We start from the raw sequence: 18,928 nt of genomic DNA on the forward strand, positions 1-18,928 counted from the left end.
ACATAGACTAACATGGTTTAATGGGACAGAGTCAGCATGGGTTCAGCCAAAGGAAGTCTTGCCTCACCAATTTGCTTCATTTCTTTGAAGGCGTGAATAAACATGTGGCTAAAGGTGACCCAGTTGATGTATTGTACCTAGATTTTCAGAAAGCTTTTGATAAAGTTCCTCATGAGAGACTCCTGAGAAAATTAAAAAGTCATGGGATAGAAGGCAAGGTTCTGATGTGGATTAGGAATTGGTATTGGACAGAAGATAGAGGATAGGGTTAAATGGTCATTTCTCTAAATGGAGGAGGGTGAACAGTGAAGTGCCACAGGGATCAGAACTGGGACCGGTCCTATTTAATATATTTTTAAATGATGTGGAAATTGGAACAATGAGTGAGGTAATTAAATTTGTAGATAACACAAAACTATTCAAACACATGCAGACTGTGAAATATTGCAGGAAGACCGTAGGAAATTGGAAGACTGGGCATCCAAATGGCAGATGAAATTTAATATGAACAAATGGAAGGCAATGCACATTGGAAAGAATAATCCAAATCAAAGTTCCTGATACTAGGGTCCCACCTTTGGGATCAGCACTCAAGAAAAAGATCTGGGTGTCATTGTAGATAATACGCTGAAATCTTCTGCTCAGTGTGTGGTGGCAAAACAGGATGCTAGGAATTATTAGGAAAGGGATGATGGAAGGAATGTCTTGTATCGCTCCATGGTGTGACCACACCTTAAGTATTGCATTCAGTTATGGTCACTGTATCTCAAAAAAGATATAGCAGAATTAGAAAAGGTTCAAAGAAGAGCAACCAAAATGATAAAGGGGATGAAACTCCTCTCGTTTCAGGAAAGGCTAAAACGTTAGGACTTTTCAGCTTGGAAAAGAGATGGATGAGGGGAGATATGATGGAGGTCTACAAAATCCTGAGTGGTGTAGAACAAGTAGAAGTACGTTGATATTTTACTCATTTCAAAAGTACAAAGACTAGGGGTCATTCAAGGAAGTTATATGGAAATACTTTTAAAACAAATAGGAGGAAATATTTTTTCACTCAATGAATAGTTAAGCTTGGGAACTCTTTGCCAGAGGATGTGGCAACAGAGGTTAGCATATCTGGGTTTAAAAAAAACGTTTTGGACAAATTCCTGGAGGAAAAGTCCATAGTCTGCTATTGAGGCAGACATGGGGAAGCAACTGCTTGCCCTGGTATTTGTAGCATGAAATGTTGCCTTGATTTGGGTTTCTGCCAGGTACTTGTGACCTGGCTTGGCTACTGTTTGGAAAAGGATGTTGGGTTAGATGAACCATTTACTTATTTACCAATTACTTATCACATCTTGGATTTAGTGAATCTCTTTCACAGATCTCAGACATGTAATCAATTCCTTTTACAATTTCCCAGTGCCACTGCTTTAAAGTCTAACCCAATATGGCTACTCTTATGCTCTTATGCGATTGGACTGCTCTCTTGTAAGGAATATGGAATCTTTCTTCTAAGGAATATTCTTCTTGTGGTTAAGATATCTAATTTTTTCCTGTTTCAATTTATCTCTTACCTCACACCCCTTTTAGTGGACTGGAATGGCTATCAAAATTTGATGGTATTTCCTTATTTATATTATTTCCTGATATTTTGGTTTATTATCCAGGTGATGGCTGATTTTCTTAATGAGTAATTGTTTTACTTGGATATTTTGAAAATTAAATTTTTTAAAAAGTGGGAGTTACACCTAGGTCTCGTTGTTCAAATTCTACTGCACTGACCACTAGGCTACTCCTTACACTTGCTTGCTCCTCTATTAGGAATGCCTATAATACCTGAAAACTGTCTTTGAACCCATCTGTCATATCCTCAACCTCTCTCTCTCCACTGCAACTGTCCCTGACACCTTCAAGCATGCTCTAGTTACACCACTTCTCAAAAAACCATCACTAGACCCTACCTGTCCTTCCAACTACCACCCCATCTCCCTCCTACCCTTCCTCTCCAAGATACTTGAACGCGCCGTTCACAGCCGCTGCCTTGATTTTCTCTCTTCTCATGTCATCCTTGATCCGCTTCAATCCGGTTTTTGCCCTCTACACTCGACAGAAACAGCACTCACTAAAGTCTGTAATGACCTGTTCCTTGCCAAATCCAAAGGTCACTACTCCATCCTCATCCTCCTCGACCTATCCGCCGCTTTTGACACTGTCAATCATAATTTACTTCTTGCTGCACTATCCTCATTTGGTTCCAGGGCTCTGTCCTCTCCAGGGCTCTGTCCTCTTATCTCTCCCACCGTACCTTCAGAGTACATTCTCATGGATCTTCCTCCACCCCCATCCCGCTCTCTGTTGGAGTTCCTCAGGGATCTGTCCTTGGACCCCTTCTTTTTTCAATCTACACCTCTTCCCTGGGCTTGCTGATCTCATCTCATGGTTTCCAATACCATCTTTATGCTGACGACACCCAGCTTTACCTCTCCACACCAGAAATCACTGCAGAAACCCAGGTCAAAGTATCAGCCTGCTTATCTGACATTGCTGCCTGGATGTCCAACCGCCACCTGAAACTGAACATGGCCAAGACCGAGCTCATTGTCTTTCCACCCAAACCCACTTCTCCTCTCCCTCCACTCTCTATTTCAGTCAACAACACCCTCATCCTCCCTGTCTCATCTGCCCGCAACCTTGGAGTCATCTTCGACTCCTCCCTCTCTTTCTCTGCCCATATCCATCAGACAGCCAAGACCTGTCGCTTCTTTCTCTATAACATCAACAAAATTCGCCCCTTCCTCTCCGAGCACACCACCCAAACTCTCATCCACTCTCTCATCACCTCTCGCCTTGACTACTGCAACCTACTCCTCACTGGCCTCCCACATAACCATCTATCCCCCCTTCAATCCGTTCAGAACTCTGCTGCCCGTCTTATCTTCCGCCTAGACCGATATGCTTATATCACCCCTCTCCTCAAGTCACTTCACTGGCTTCCGATCAGGTACCGCATACAGTTCAAGCTTCTCCTACTAACCTACAAATGCACTCAATCTGTAGCCCCTCATTACCTCTCCACCCTCATCTCCCCTTACGCTCCTACCCATAACCTCCACTCACAGGACAAATCCCTCCTCTCAGTACCCTTCTCCACCACTGCCAATTTCATGCTCCGCCCTTTCTGCCTTGCCTCACCTTATGCTTGGAATAAACTCCCTGAGCCCATACGCCAAGCCCCCTCCCTGCCCATCTTCAAATCCTTGCTCAAAGCCCACCTCTTCAATGTCGCTTTCGGCACCAAACCATTGTACCTCTATCCAGGAAATCTAGACTGTCCCCAATTTGATTGACTGCACTTTTTTGTCCTTTAGATTGTAAGCTCCTTTGAGCAGGGACTGTCCTTCTTTGTTAGATTGTACAGCGCTGCGTAATCCTGGTAGCGCTTTAGAAATGTTAAATAGTAGTATAGTAGTAGTAGTGGTATCCGCTGTAACTTTCACTTCTTAGGAGCATGGTAGGGGATCAGTAACACTGGAAGATTAAGGAGAGGTAATGTCTTCATCCCTCCAGGGGTCAGCTACTTAATCAGGGCACTTTTTTTGTTTTTTACCATTGACATGATTGAAATAGGTCTAAATAAAAACATCCTTCCTTTTTGCCTCAGACATTTTTTCCCATTCTATTATCACTGAAAGACATCCTAATCTTGTGCCCATCCTATTCCCACTGAGAATGTGCCTCTAACATGCCACCTTGCTATTTGGATAGACTGAAGTATAAAACTTCTGCCTTTTGAAAATCACAATTTGGATGTTTTTGGCAGATGGATGATTTTTTTGGCCATTTTGAGATGCCCATCTGCTTTGAAAATGAGTTCCATAAACTCCTGCATTGAAAGAAATAAATTAGTGCTAGAATAAAAAAAAAATTACAAACTAAAATATATACTGCTACATGGATTCCCACCTGGATAACCTGAGTAATTACCATGATTTTCATATAGGCTAACCAATTGTCAGAGAGAGAGAGAGAGAGAGAGAGAGAGAGAGAGATATGATTTGTTCTACCCATCTAATACTATTGGGAATAATAAACAAATTTTGCAATAAAATTGGATAATGTTGTTAAACCAGGAACTTTATAACAAAAATGTTATGTTCTGTTATGTTATAACACAACTTCTTACTTGCCATATACCTTAACAGTTCAAGGCGGGTTACACAAACAAAGAAAATCAGAAACAATCATTCTGGGAGTTATAAAAAAACATTCAAGCATTGCATTAAATATCCATTAAATGTGACAATTAAGACTCCAAAAGCGGAAACAGAAATGTTTTCAAATTATTTCTAAACAACACGTAGTATGAACAACATCGTAAGATAAAGGGAAATGAGTTCCATAATGAAGCCATCTGGTAATGGGGTGACACAGAAAAGTGTCTAATTGACTTTCAAGCAGTGGCACTGGGAAATTGTAAAAGGAATTGATTACATGTCTGAGATCTGTGAAAGAGATTCACTAAATCCAAGATGTGATAAGTAATTTCCCTATAGGAAACTAACTCAATTGTAGCTTCTACTGCTACTTATTTCTATAGTGCTACCAGATGTACACAGGGCTAATATCATGCCTAAAAATTGGTGCTGGAAAAAAAAAAATCCACCTAGGCATATTCTATAAACTATGCCTAAAGTTAGGCATGGTTTACAGAACATTCCTAAATCTAGGCATAATTTATAGAATATGCCCAGTGCCTATTTTCTGCGACTATATTTAGTCACAGCCATTTTTGTCAATGAAAAACTGGTGTAAATTCTGACACCTAAATTACATGCAGAACAGGAATATTCTATAATACTGCACACAAATTCAAGGAATGCCCATTGCCTGAGCATGCCCCTCCCATGGCCATGCCCCCTTTTCAGATCTGCATCTTAGAATTTACATGCATTACTTTATAGAACATGCTTGGACAGTTATGTGTGTAAATTCTAATTAATGCCAATTAGTGTCAATAATTGCTTGTTAAGTGCAATTATCGGTGCTGATTGGCTTGTTAAGCTAATTAAGTTACATGCCACAAATCCAGAATACGACCTAATTGGTGCAAGCAACTTAAGTGGCACTATATAGAATCCAAGGGTACATGCAGGTACTTTTTCTGTCCCTAGTAGGCTCACAATGTAAGCTTTTTTTTGTTGTTGTACTTGGGGCAACGGAGGGTTAAGTGACTTGCCCAAGGTCACAGGGATCTTCAGTGGGAATTGAACCCAGTCTTCCAGAAACTCAGACCATTGCACTAACCATTAGGCTACTCCTCTATAGAAAGTGGATGGACCTATTGAATGTTCGTGAAAATACATATTTAACAACAACAACAACAACAACAAGAAATGGTGATTAAAATACCTCAGAAAAAAACTCTGCTCAATAACCAAATGCCAATCTCATTTAAAGGCAAGAGCATCTCACTCATTGATCAGATGAAAAAAATGTCAAAATGTATACAAACGATAGGTACATGGAGGGGCATAATCGAACGTCGCCGGCGAAATAGTTCACCGGTGATCTATTTTGGCGGCGGCGGCGCAACAGCTGGCCGGAACTGTATTATCGAAAAAGATGGCCGCCCATCTTTTTTTCCGATAATATGGTTTAGCCCGGCTAAATGCCAGAGTTCGCCAGGTTTGAGATGGCCGGTTTTGTTTTTCAGCGATAATGGAAAAAATGCCGGCAATCTCAAACCCGGCGAAATCCAAGGCATTTGGTCATGGGAGGAGCCAGCATTTGAAGTGCACTGGTCCCCCTGACATGCCAAGACACCAACCGGGCACCCTATGGGGCACTTCTAAAAATGTTTAAAAAATACACAAATAGCTCCCAGGTGCATAGCTCCCTTACTTTGGGTGCTGAGCCCCCCAAATACCCCCAAACCCACTCCCCACAACTCTACACCATTACCATAGCCCTTATGGGTGAAGGGGGGCACCTACATGTGGGTACAGTGGGTTTTCGGGAGGTTTGGAGGGCTCAACACTTAGCACCACAAGTGTAACAGGTAGTGGGGAATGGATCTGGGTCTGCCTGCCTGAAGTGCACTGCACCCATGAAAAACTGCTCCAGGGACTTGCATACTGCTGTCAGGGAGTTGGGTATGACATTTGAGGCTGGCATACAGGCTGGTAAAAAAGGCTTTTATTTATTTAGTGTGGGAGGGGGTTGGTGACCACTGGGGGACTATGGGGAGGTCATCCCCCATTCCCTCCAGTGGTCATCTGGTGAGTTGGGGCACCTTTTTGAGGCTTGGTTGTGAAAATAAAAGGACCAAGTAAACCCGGCGAAATACTGAATAACGCCGCTTTTTTTTCCATTATCCGCGAAAGCCGGCCATCTGGTAGCCACGCCCATGCCTGCACAAGTCCCGCCTTTGCTACGCCGCTGACATGCCCCCTTGAACTTTCGCTGGCATGGCGACGGGAAAGCGGTGATGGTGTTCAAAAAGCTGCTTTCAATTATACCGATTTCACCGCTTTTGAGAGATTGCAGGCCATCTCCCGATTTATGTCGGGAAATGGCCGGCGATCACTTTCGAAAATAAGCCTGAAAGCCACACAAAACTCAAAGAAGTCTCTCATCAGGAAAAATTATCCAGCACAGCCATGATCCACATAGTTCCTTTTTTTTTTTTTTTTTGCTTTAAATTTCAAGAGGTCTGTTTATTGAAAACAAAATGAAAAACAACATAAAACTGCAGCACAATAAGGGGGTCTTTTACTAAAGATTAGCTTGAGTTATCTGCAGCAGGGCCCATAGGAATAAATTGGGCCCTGCTGCAGATAACTCAAGCTAATCTTTAGTAAAAGACCCCCTAAAACATTTAATACAAAAATTATAGACAAACATCCAAGTAGACGACCAGTATGACCTCCATTTCTCATTTCCCTCACGAAACCAATTCCCACAGTACCCTTCTCCCTTATACCTACCCGAACCACACCTTCAAACTTCTCCCCCACCCCACCCCCCAAAAATTAAAATCTCCACAGAAAAGAAGAACTAATTAAGTACATAACTGTTTAAGAGGGCCCTATAATTTTGGACACACAGAGGTGTATGTACAGAGCCTATAGGATCCTAATTGTCTATAATGCCAACAGGTGCTTCAGGTCCATCACGTCTCCTACTTGAATTGGGAAATAAGGTACTATTTTGTGTTAAAAAGGACTAACTTATGGACATTGTCATGTGCAATGTACTTTAAAAAGCACAATCTTGCTTCAGTGCTTAAGGGGGCTTAGGGGAAAGAATTTGCTGGTATTAGCTAAGTGATTCCTGGGTTAAACAAATACATTTTTCCTCTGTATTTTTTTTTCCGGTTCAGTTTCAACAATCCAGCTTGGCAGCCTTCTCACAGAAGTTGAGGAGTTCAATGAACAAGGATATCACAGGTGATTTCTCCTGAGGAAAGCTATACATCCCTTGGGCTATGAGGGCTTTGCATACACTGAAGTGATGTTACTGTTGTACATTAGGAGTGATTTTGTATATATGGAAGCCCTCACAGTTAAGCTGTGAGGGTGTTAACATTGACTGAAGCCAGGCAGCCAGAAGAAGAAAGGAAAGGGGGGGGGGGGAGTTGCAGGAGGGAGTTAGTTTGGAAGTAGTTAGTGTTTAGGTTAGCAACAGGAAAGGGAGAAAGGGGATTGGGTAGGAATTAAGGGATAGGATTGGCTGGAAGGGAAGTGCTAGGATAGGGAAGATTTGGGCGCTCAGAATTAGTTTTTAGTTAGGTAGGAGAGGGTTAGGGTGAATAGGAGGGAGTGAAAGAGAAGTTGGGGGGGGGTTTAAAGTAGAAAAAACGAAATGAATTCTTATGTCTAATCAGTGGAGCACTGGCTAGAGCACTGAGCTTGTAATCAGAAGGTTGCTGGTTTGATTCCCCTTTAAAGATTACCTGAGGTGGGGGAGGCTGGTGTTTGGCAGTGGTGTCGTAGAAAACATCGCGACCGCACTTCCGGTTTCGCGGAGGGGAATTTGGGTGGGTTTTTTGATTGCTGGGCGGACAAACGGGGTTTTTTGAAGTGTGTGTTACGTTGGGAGGGGGGTGGATGAGTTAAAGTGTGTTGGGAAGGCACTTCCGGTTTGCGAGGTGTTAGGGGTAGAATTTTTTATTGTGGCTGCTGTGGCCTAGTGGTTAGAGCACCAGCCTTATAATCATAAGGTTGCTGGTTCAAATCCCACCTAAGGCAAGTCACTTCAGGGACAAAGTTTGACACAAAACCAGAATACTTGAATGTAACACACCTTGATCAACTACTGGAGAAAGTGTGATCACAGCTGCAAATAATGAGCACCATTTTTATTAGGTGTATGTCACATGGCAAAAGCAGGAAGCTAAGCAGGTGCAAGCAGGTGCAACCCTGGTCAGGAACTGGATGGGCAAATTAGTGGACCTAAATCAGCAGTGTAACCTTTTTAAAAGGAGAGATTAAGGGACTCAAAATTGAAGGGGTGTTTGCTTGGGAGTGGGGAGAGTGAGTGATTGTGGGTAATTGATTATATTAAATAAATAAATAATTATATATATATATATAATAATAATAAATAATAAATAAATAAATAAAAATACTGTTTAATGGGGCCAAAGAAGATTGTGAAAAGTGGGGGTAAAGTGAGTGGAAAAAAGAAACATGGGATGAATGTGTCTGGAGGGGGGAGTGCTAAAGGGGGTATGGGGAATATAGGGAGAGATGCTGATGTTGCAGAAGAGGTGAATAGTGGACAAGGTGTGGAAATGGGGTGTCAGGTGGGGTTGAATATCGAGCAGGAGAGGGGTAGCAGGATGCAATGTGGGACGGCAACCAGCGCGATGGCAGGTGGTATGCGGACCCGTGGTGATGTTCCTTTGCAGGATGCTGCGGCGGAGGATCCGTTGGAGGGGCCTTCTTCTGGGAGAGCAATGGGTGAGTTGGAGGAATTGTGTGTAACTGGATAAAGAAGGGGGCGGGGGGAGGGGAAGTACGGGAGGGGGTTAGAGATCGGGGTAGTTGGGAAAAAGGGGTGTCGGGAAAAGGTTTGAGAAAGAAGCTGCGGAATAAAAATTTTTGCGGAATTTGTGTCATGTGGTAAGGAGGTTGGATAGTGAAAAAAGGCAGAGGAGGGGTGGAACAGGTGATCCTATGCAGGTATGGGAATCTTCAGACTCCTGGGATTCATCAGGGTCTTCTTCATCTTCTTCGGATGAAGTAGATGTGGATAGGGGGAATGTTGTAAGTGGGATGCGGGAGAATCAAAGGGCAGGTATATTTATGGGTTCGAGGATGGGTCATACATTATGTAATATTGCCCCTCTGGATTGTTATATAACGTTAAAATGGAAGCAGAGAATTTTAAAAGGAAAATATATAGATTAATTTGCCTTGTTAGTGCGTGATAGGGATGTTAATGGGGGGAAGGATGGGGGTAAGGAAGAAGGAAAGAAGAAAAGAGGGAGGGTACCAAAGACAATCATGAATTGGTTGTTAAGTTTTCATGTTTTTGCGAGTGTGTTGGGAGGTCAGAAACCTGCTTTTTATCCGGGTTTATGGAATTACTGTGATTTAATTTTGAGAGCTTATAAAATGTATGGAGGTTGGGCTTGGGTAAATTATGATGAGCAGTTTAGGCGGAGTTTGGCGAAGGACAAATCTGAGAATTGGGGTGTGAGAGATGTGGATTTGTGGATTGCTAATTTTACTCCTTCGGTTAATCCTCCCTTTCGTTCGGGAGCCTCTGCTGGATTTCCCGGGTATGGTAGTGGCTCAGTTGGAAATACCGGGGGAATGGGCGTTGGTCGAACAGGGAGTTTCGGAATGGCAGGAGGAGGAAGTGTGGGGACAAGCGGATTGGGGGGAAAGGGGAGTAGCCCCGGTAATGCTTGTTTCCAATTTAATGCGGGACGATGTAATAGGCCTGCCTGCAGATTCAGACACTGTTGCAGTGTCTGTCAGGGATTCCACCCTGTGTTTAAATGTCCAAGAGGGGGATTGGGAGGTCGGGGAAGGTCGGGGAGGGGAGGAGCTATGGCGGCCCAGGTGTGGGCTGGCAAGGCCCCTTCTCCTATTAAGGTAGCGGCGTTACAAAATTGGTTGGGTCTGTATCCGTGTGGTGGTGATGCATATTTGCTGTGGGTAGGTTTTTCGGAAGGTTTCCCGATCCCGTTTGAGGGACCGGTGTTGGATCATAAGTGTAAGAATTCAGTATCTGTGATTCAGCATGCGGAGGTGGTTCGGAAGAAGTTGATGAAGGAGTTGAGTCTTGGGCGGATAGCAGGACCGTTTGCTGACCCGCCGCTTAAAAATTTGGTAGTGTCTCCATTGGGTGTGATACCGGAAAAAAGAGCCGGGTACATACAGGTTGATTCATAATTTGTCCTATCCTGAAGGTTCTGGTGTAAATAGTTTTATTGATCCGGATTTGTGTACAGTGCAATATGCTAGTTTTGAACAAGCGGTGGATTTGTTGAGGAATTTGGGAAAAGGTGCATTGATGGGAAAAGCGGACATTGAAGCAGCTTTCCGTTTATTGCCAGTGCACCCTACAGCTTTTAGGTTGCTTGGATTTAAGTTTGAAGGTAAATTTTATTTTGATAAATGTATGCCTATGGGTTGTTCTATTTCTTGTAATTATTTTGAAGCATTTGCTACATTTTTACATTGGGTAGTGGAACAGGTTAGTGGTTGGGATTCTATTGTTCATTATTTGGATGATTTTTTGTTTGGGGGTCCAGAAAATTCATTGCAGTGTGCTTCCTTGATGTCAGCATTTAGAACGGTGGCAAAGGAGTTGGGTGTGCCTTTGGCTAAGGAAAAAAGTGAGGGCCCGGTTACCAAATTGGTGTTTTTGGGGATAGAGTTGGATTCAGTGAGAATGGAGTCTCGTCTGCCTAAAGAAAAGATTGTGGTTTTGCGTCAGGAGATTGATAGGGTATGCATCAAGAAAAAGGTGACGTTGAAGGAGATTCAGTCGTTGTTGGGGCATTTTAATTTTGCAACGAGAGTGATTCCTATGGGACGAGTTTTTTCGAGACGTTTAGCATTGTTAACAGTTGGTTTGCGGAAGGCGCATTTTAGAGTGCATGTGACACAGGCAGTGCGAGCGGATTTGCAAATCTGGAGAGAATTTTTGTCGGTGTTTAATGGAACTTGTGTTTGGCAAGATGTATTGGTTTCAAGTGTGGATTTACAATTATTCACGGATGCGTCGGGAGAAATTGGATTTGGGATTTATTTTGGAGGGGCATGGTGTGCAGAAGAGTGGCCTCAATGGTGGAGAGAGATGGGTTTGTGCAAGAATATAGCTTTGTTGGAATTATTTCCAATTTGGGTGGCTTTGTGGCTATGGGAACGGAGGTTGTGTAACAGGAGGATTGCCTTGTATTCTGATAACATGTCAGTAGTATGGGCAATCAATAAGCAGTATTCGCGTTGTCCGCTGTTAGTGGAGCTGTTGAGATTGATTGTGTTAAAATGTCTGCAATTAAATTTATGGCTAACAGCGAGACATGTGCCTGGTGTTTGTAATGAGATTGCTGATGCGTTATCTCGTTTACAGTTACATCGCTTCAGAGCTTTGGCTCCGTCAGCAGATTGGGAGCCTACACGGATGTCCGAAGATTTGTGGCACAATTTTCAGGAGGTTGTGAGGCGCTGTTGATGAGAGCATTAGCTCCTAATACTTGGAAGGCTTATGGAGTTGGATGGAGGCGATTCCTATCATTTCTGGCTGACAGAGGTTGGGATTTGGTTTTCCCAATTTGTGAAGAGAGAGTGGTCCGAATTATTGCTTTTGCAGTGGATAATAAATGGTCGTTTGGGATGGTATCTCAGACGATGGCTGCAATAGCATTTGTGTCTAAATTGCTGGGTTGGGGAGATCCAGCTGGGAAATATTTGATTCGTAAGTTATTGTGTGGTTTTTCCAGAGAACATGGGAAATCACGAATGGAGAGGGTGAGGAGGCCGCTATTTTATGCACAGGTAGTGCAATTGTGCAAGGTATTAACCAATATTTGTTTTTCAAAATATGAAATATTGTTATTTCAGGTGGCTTTTGTGGTAGCCTTCTTTTCAGCTTGCAGGGTTGGGGAGTTGGTAGCTTCATCAACGTGAGCTATGGATGATGAAGGTTTGAGAAGAAGGGATGTGGTGGTGGAAAAGGGGGTGTTGCGTATATATTTAAGGAAGTCTAAAACGGACCAAGATGGAAAAGGCATTTGGATTAGTCTGCGAGCGGCTAAGACTTTGGAATTTTGTCCAGTGCAATGTGCAGTGGAGTTCAATGGTGTAAGACCGGTGGGTGGTGAGGTTTGGTTGGTGCATAGCAATGGTATGCCTTTAACGAGGTATCAATTTGCAGCAGTGCTTAAAAAAGGTTTGAGATATATGGGTTTGGAGCCGAAGGAGTATGGGACACATTCCTTTCGAATTGGTGCTGCTTCCAATGTAGCCCAAGAAGGGGGTTCAGTGGCTTTAATTCAGCGGGTGGGAAGATGGAGGTCTAATAGATATAAAGGGTATGTTCGGGATGAGAAGTGATTAGGTTTATGCTAATTGTTCTAGTTTCTTTTACAGATGTATTGCCTCTGGACATATGTGTATGGATCTGCGGACATTCATATGTCTTTTGGGCACACAAGCATGCTCTGGAATCAAAGTGGGGATCCAACCTGGGATTGGTGGAATTCGGTATTCGAATCCGCTGGTTGGCCATACGAGGAATGACTTGGAAGCAGTTGTTGCCAGCATTACTGCAAGCTCGGCGATTTTCTTCTCCAGTTCTAATTTGTATTCATTTGGGGGGGAAATGATTTATGTGCTGTAAAAGGAGTTCAGTTAATTCGTTTAATGAAAGCAGAATTATTGGAGGTGATGAGTTATTTTCCAGGAGCAGTGATTGTATGGTCACAGATTATTCCCAGAAGAGTGTGGAGGGGGGCAGTTAATCCAAAAGGTATTGAGCGGTTGAGGCGCAGGGTGAATTGGGAAGTGTCAAAATTTATGGGGAGAATGGGGGGTTTGGTGTTAGCACATGATTTGATCTCGTCAGATTGTGCAGGTTTGTATAGGCAGGATGGAGTTCATCTGTCCGATATTGGAACTGATATCTTTTTGAGTGCACTCCAAGATTTGTTGGAGGATTGCTTAAAGAAGGATTTGGCGGCAGCTTTGGTTATGGGGGAGCGGTGACAAGATGGAGTCTGTCACCGCTTGTGGCCTGGATGAGGGGTTTAAGAGGCACCAGAAGCGGTTAAAGGAATTGTATGAAATATATGAAATGGAAATGAACTCGTGGGCGGAACCGCCATGAGTAAGAGGTGGCTTGACGGTACCGTAAGTCACCTGGGGGGAGGGGGGTAAGGGGGGAAGAAAGTGAGCCAGTTCGTTACCGAATGGATTAACATTATTATTAATCACACTGTGAAGTGGGGAGAAAGTGAGCCAGTTCGTTACCGAAGGGCTTAACATTATTAACCGCATTCTGAAGTTAACCTGGTGGAAAATTATATGTTACTAAGTTGATGTTAAGTAAATGAATTTATTAATATTTGGAAATAAAGCTGCAGCCAAATTTTATTCCAAAAAAGAAATTGTTTGAATTATTTAAAATTTTTAAGTATGTGTTATGGGCTGCCTGAAGTGTGAATGTCAATGTTAGGAAGCCCTCATAGTTAAGCTGTGAGGGTGTTAACATTGACTGAAGCCAGGCAGCCAGAAGAAGAAAGGAAAGGGGGGGGGGGGGGGGAGTTGCAGGAGGGAGTTAGTTTGGAAGTAGTTAGTGTTTAGGTTAGCAACAGGAAAGGGAGAAAGGGGATTGGGTAGGAATTAAGGGATAGGATTGGCTGGAAGGGAAGTGCTAGGATAGGGAAGATTTGGGCGCTCAGAATTAGTTTTTAGTTAGGTAGGAGAGGGTTAGGGTGAATAGGAGGGAGTGAAAGACCCATCCCAGCCCGCCCTTGGTGGGGGGGTGTGTGGTGGGGACAAAATGTTGAGATGGTTAGGGAAAGTGGAGGATTTGGGGGTAAATGGTAGCAGCTTTTAAATGGAAAGGGGTGCCTGGATGAGGGGTTTAAGAGGCACCAGAAGCGGTTAAAGGAATTGTATGAAATATATGAAATGGAAATGAACTCGTGGGCGGAACCGCCATGAGTAAGAGGTGGCTTGACGGTACCGTAAGTCACCTGGGGGGAGGGGGGTAAGGGGGGAAGAAAGTGAGCCAGTTCGTTACCGAATGGATTAACATTATTATTAATCACACTGTGAAGTGGGGAGAAAGTGAGCCAGTTCGTTACCGAAGGGCTTAACATTATTAACCGCATTCTGAAGTTAACCTGGTGGAAAATTATATGTTACTAAGTTGATGTTAAGTAAATGAATTTATTAATATTTGGAAATAAAGCTGCAGCCAAATTTTATTCCAAAAAAGAAATTGTTGTTTGAATTATTTAAAAATTTTAAGTATGTGTTAAGGGCTGCCTGAATGTGAATGTCAATGTTAGGATTTCTTTTCTACAGGGTTGTAGGATTATAGCACAGAAAGCTGTGATTGAAAAGCTCCCGACTAATTGGTTGGAGTTTTTATTAAATTAAGACTGCTGTTTTAGACTCAGTGTAATATATAATCAGAGGGACTCTGTGATTATATACTATACTTAGCCTAGAAGAACAGTCTTATGTCAGGGCTCCATTGAGGGCATGTTTATCTTATTAGAGTCCTTTATCACACATTGTTATATTCATGGTATATTTTTTCAGCACACAATTAATTTCAGGATTATATGTTGTGGCCCAATGCTTCCGGTCCATATATTAATGAAGCCAGCATCTTTCCAATATAGTTGTTTGCAGAGATCCGCCCAACACAAACTCACTCTTGTGGCCCTCCTCCAAAATCAAGCCCCCCCAATAGTATCTTCTATTCATAACCTCCTTAACCTGAAGCTCCCCCAAGTGATGAATTCCTTCTCCTACACTGGAAGCCCCCTCCCCCATCAAAAGTCCTTCCAGTCCTACCTTTGTAAAATCCCTGGTCCCTAGTGGTCTGGGCAGGAGCAGTCCCCAGTCACTTTTGCCCTTGCTGGTATAGCCATCCATGTTTTTGTATAAGGGCTTCTGGAAATTCTGAATTATTCGGAGCTGGTGCAAACACTTTGTGTCTGACTACTTTCTTCAGTCAGAACATTTTTCAGTTCATTACTTAATGCTCAACAGTTGCTAATTAGAGCAAATCAAAGTATACAGACAGTTGTTAAGAATGCATCATAGTCCCATAAGATTTGTTTCCATGTTTATCCAAACTACACCAAACAGTGGAGATATCCAAGATACAAGGATCAAACAGTGTGTTAAAAAAAGTTCTTTACTAATCAATAATTCTGAAGGACTCGACACAAATTGTGTTTCAGCCCAGAGGCCTGCATCAGGACTCCATTTATTATATACTTAAGCACTTTATATGTTCCAATGGTTGAGCACAGGCCTCAGCAATCATGTCATAAATACATAAGACCTTCGTGTGACCAAGAGGATGGAGCCAATCAGGAAGCACAGGAACAGCAGGCAGACAAGGCAGCAAGTGGTCCTTTGTGTAACTAAGGAAGTATAATCAATTGGGAAACATGGGAGCAGGAGGCAGACTAGGCAAGTGGTCCTTTCTTTCTCCTTTTCTGGTTGAGGCATTTCCACTAATCCACTCTATAATTTTCTTATCAGTATATTTTAAGAAAATGATATGGATGTATCAGGCCATGTCAAATCACTGAATGGCTAAATACTAGGGTTGTGCAGCCAGAAAATTTTCATTCTATGTTGTTATATGTTCTTTCCCATGTCATCTCTAGGAATGTTAATATTTTCCTTTTTTTCTCTCATTATGTAAACATTGATCAATGTTGTTAAGATTGCATGATCTTTCGGAAACAGCATACACTATTTTAAAAGAGCACACACCGCACATTTTGAAAGTATGTACTATTGACTGCACATGAAGAAACACAACATTTTGTTGCTATTTTTTTTTCTGTTCATTTTCATTTGCCAATGCCATGATACAAAATCAGAAACATGGTTAATGTTTTCTATGTTGTTTCAAACAAATGTACATCCCTACTAAATATTACCTATATTATTGTTGGATGACTGAGAAACGTGGCAGCAGCATCTCCCAAAATTATCAATTGAACAATATTCAGCTGCTGAAATGATAAGTTATTCAGGCACTTTAGGCCTTGTAAGCTGTCAGTGCCAGCGCAGTCACCATACTACAAGTATATTCAGTGCCATCACATTTACCTCCCCCACCCCCTTTACTGCACCAACAGTCGCTAGCATGGCTTTGTAATGCCGACACAGACCATTCAAGTGAATGCAGTGTGTTGGCTTTGCTACACAGTTTTGTAAAAGGGGGGTTATGGATAGTGGCACTTTCTAACTCATTCCAACTGAAACTGAACACCAAAAAAACACATTGCCTCATCCTCTCCTCTCCATATAACAAATACAAACCCACAACCATAAATACTCCAGGACATACCCTCCCTACCTCGGACAGTTTGAAAATACTCTGTGTCACACTCGATCGCAACTTTACCCTCGAGAGCCAAGTAAACTCTGTAACAAAGAAAATGTTCTATTCAATGTGGAAGCTCAAACGAATAAAACCTTTCTTCCCAAGAGCAACTTTTTGATACTTAATACAATCAATGGTCCTAAGCCATGTAGATTATTGCAATGTAATCTACGCGGGCTGCAAAGAACAACTCATAAAAAAACTCCAGACCACCCAAAATATAGCAGCCAGGCTGATATTCAGCAAAACACGCTTCAAAAGTGCCAAACCCCTTCGAGAAAAGTTGCATTGGCTCCCAATCAAAGAACGGATCATCTTCAAAATCTGCACTTAGTCCACAAACTCATGTACGGTGTATTCCCAGGATACATGACAGACCTTATAGACTTACCAATAAGAAACAAAGTCAGATCATCAAGATCCTACCTAAACATACACTACCCAAATTGCAAAGGACTGAAATACAAAACAACTTACGCAGCTGGCTTCTCCTACATAAGCGCACAACTATGGAATGGGATCCCAAAAGCTGTGAAAACAATCCACGACCACTTGAACTTCAGGAAATTACTAAAAACCTATCTCTTCAAAAAGGCCTACACCAACGACTCCACGTACCTCTTCACCTACCAACACAACATGACTATGATCAAACAGGACATTACACAATCTTCATCCATTACGACCCTCCACTTATATCTCATATGATCACTATACAACTTTGTATTTGTTATCCACCGACTGGGCAAATGCCTTTGACGGTACTATGTAAGCCACATTGAGCCTGCAAATAGGTGGGAAAATGTGGGGTACAAATGTAATAAATAAATATAGATTTAGGTAAATAGCAGAACTGTTGCATACCTTAATCCACTGTCTGAAAATCCCCACTTAGTTCTTAGATCTTATATACTTCAAATATGTCTCAGAAATATTTATTTTTGGCAGCCTGAAATCTAGTCATAGCAAATGGCCCTGAAGGGAACTAATAACCTATGTTTTTTTAGATGTATTTCTGTTTTCTCTCTAGTATAAACCTCTGAAGCTTGTCCATTGTACAAATATGCAATATCTTCAACCATTTGACAGCCGATTACAAATTAGTCCTCCGAAGTTGACTCATATTATATACATCATTTATGGTGTTTTATGAGCTCTTTGACCAAGCAAACCACAGGGCACTATTCTTTACTGGCTTTCTGATAGATATTGATAACTTTGCAACCTTAAGGACTGGCAGCCTTTTCATCAGCAAGCGATCTAAGTTTCTGCCAGCACACAGGTCTATTTATAACAGTAACTACTGCTGAATTTTTAATGTTAAATCTAGTGTACCTTTTGTGTGATATAACTGAACTATTTTTCATTTTGATTAAGGAGTTGAAGCTATTCTTCTCATCACTGAAAAAAAATCCAGCACAGGATTATATTTTATTCATGTATGATCTTGTTCAAGGAATAAAATTCATTTTTTATCTCTATTGCTCTGTGGTGTTATCTCTCAAGGGAAACAGACTTGTAAGAGGGACATTTCAGCATAAGTATGTTGGCTCTAGAACTATTTATCATGATCCCTTGTGCTGAGCACAAACCTAATGGAGGTCATCCAGTAGTCAGAGTTGCATGAAAGCTTTAGGTTTTATAAATATCTGCTAATATTGTCTTGACTGAGGAACGAGATTTTGGCTTCTGAAATCTATCTAAAAATGGGTTAAGTTCAATAAGAAAGTATCACCTTACTTTCCATGTTTTGTTTTCATTTATTAATTTTCAAAGTGGAATGCGACTATCACACTAATTTATTCACAAATATCCATAAAACTATTAGACGCTGTTTTGAATTCTTTTACTGTTAGATAATATCTTATAAGATTTTTATGGAAAAGATTTAGGAACATATTGAACAAAGCAAAGTGCAATTCTGGTCTCTCCTGTGGATTATGAGGGCAAGAGAAAACATTAGGCACAGTTGGGTCCAGTAAAGAAGCTAAACCAATGCCTGGTACCCTGGAACTTTACCGTAGTGAAAACACTCAACTTTACCAAGGGAGAACCTTGTAGCACTAGTGTTTTAGGCAATTATCCTGCATGTCCTTTACAAATCAGAGATGAATACCATCAGGTCCTGGTGATTTGCGTTAGTTTTCCAATAAGCTATAACACTTCTTCCTGATTGGCTTGCTGTCAACAGGCATAGTTTATGGCTCTTAAAGTATTCTTGCAACTGATGGAACTTCTTTGCTGTTTCAGAATACTTGGGTTGTCAATGTCAATTTTGGTGCTGCTATGCCCATGGGTAAAGGTAAACAAGAGAAATACCATCCAAATCCCACCAACA

This window comes from Microcaecilia unicolor, chromosome 6, assembly GCF_901765095.1.
Source record: "Microcaecilia unicolor chromosome 6, aMicUni1.1, whole genome shotgun sequence".
Classification (NCBI taxonomy): domain Eukaryota; kingdom Metazoa; phylum Chordata; class Amphibia; order Gymnophiona; family Siphonopidae; genus Microcaecilia; species Microcaecilia unicolor.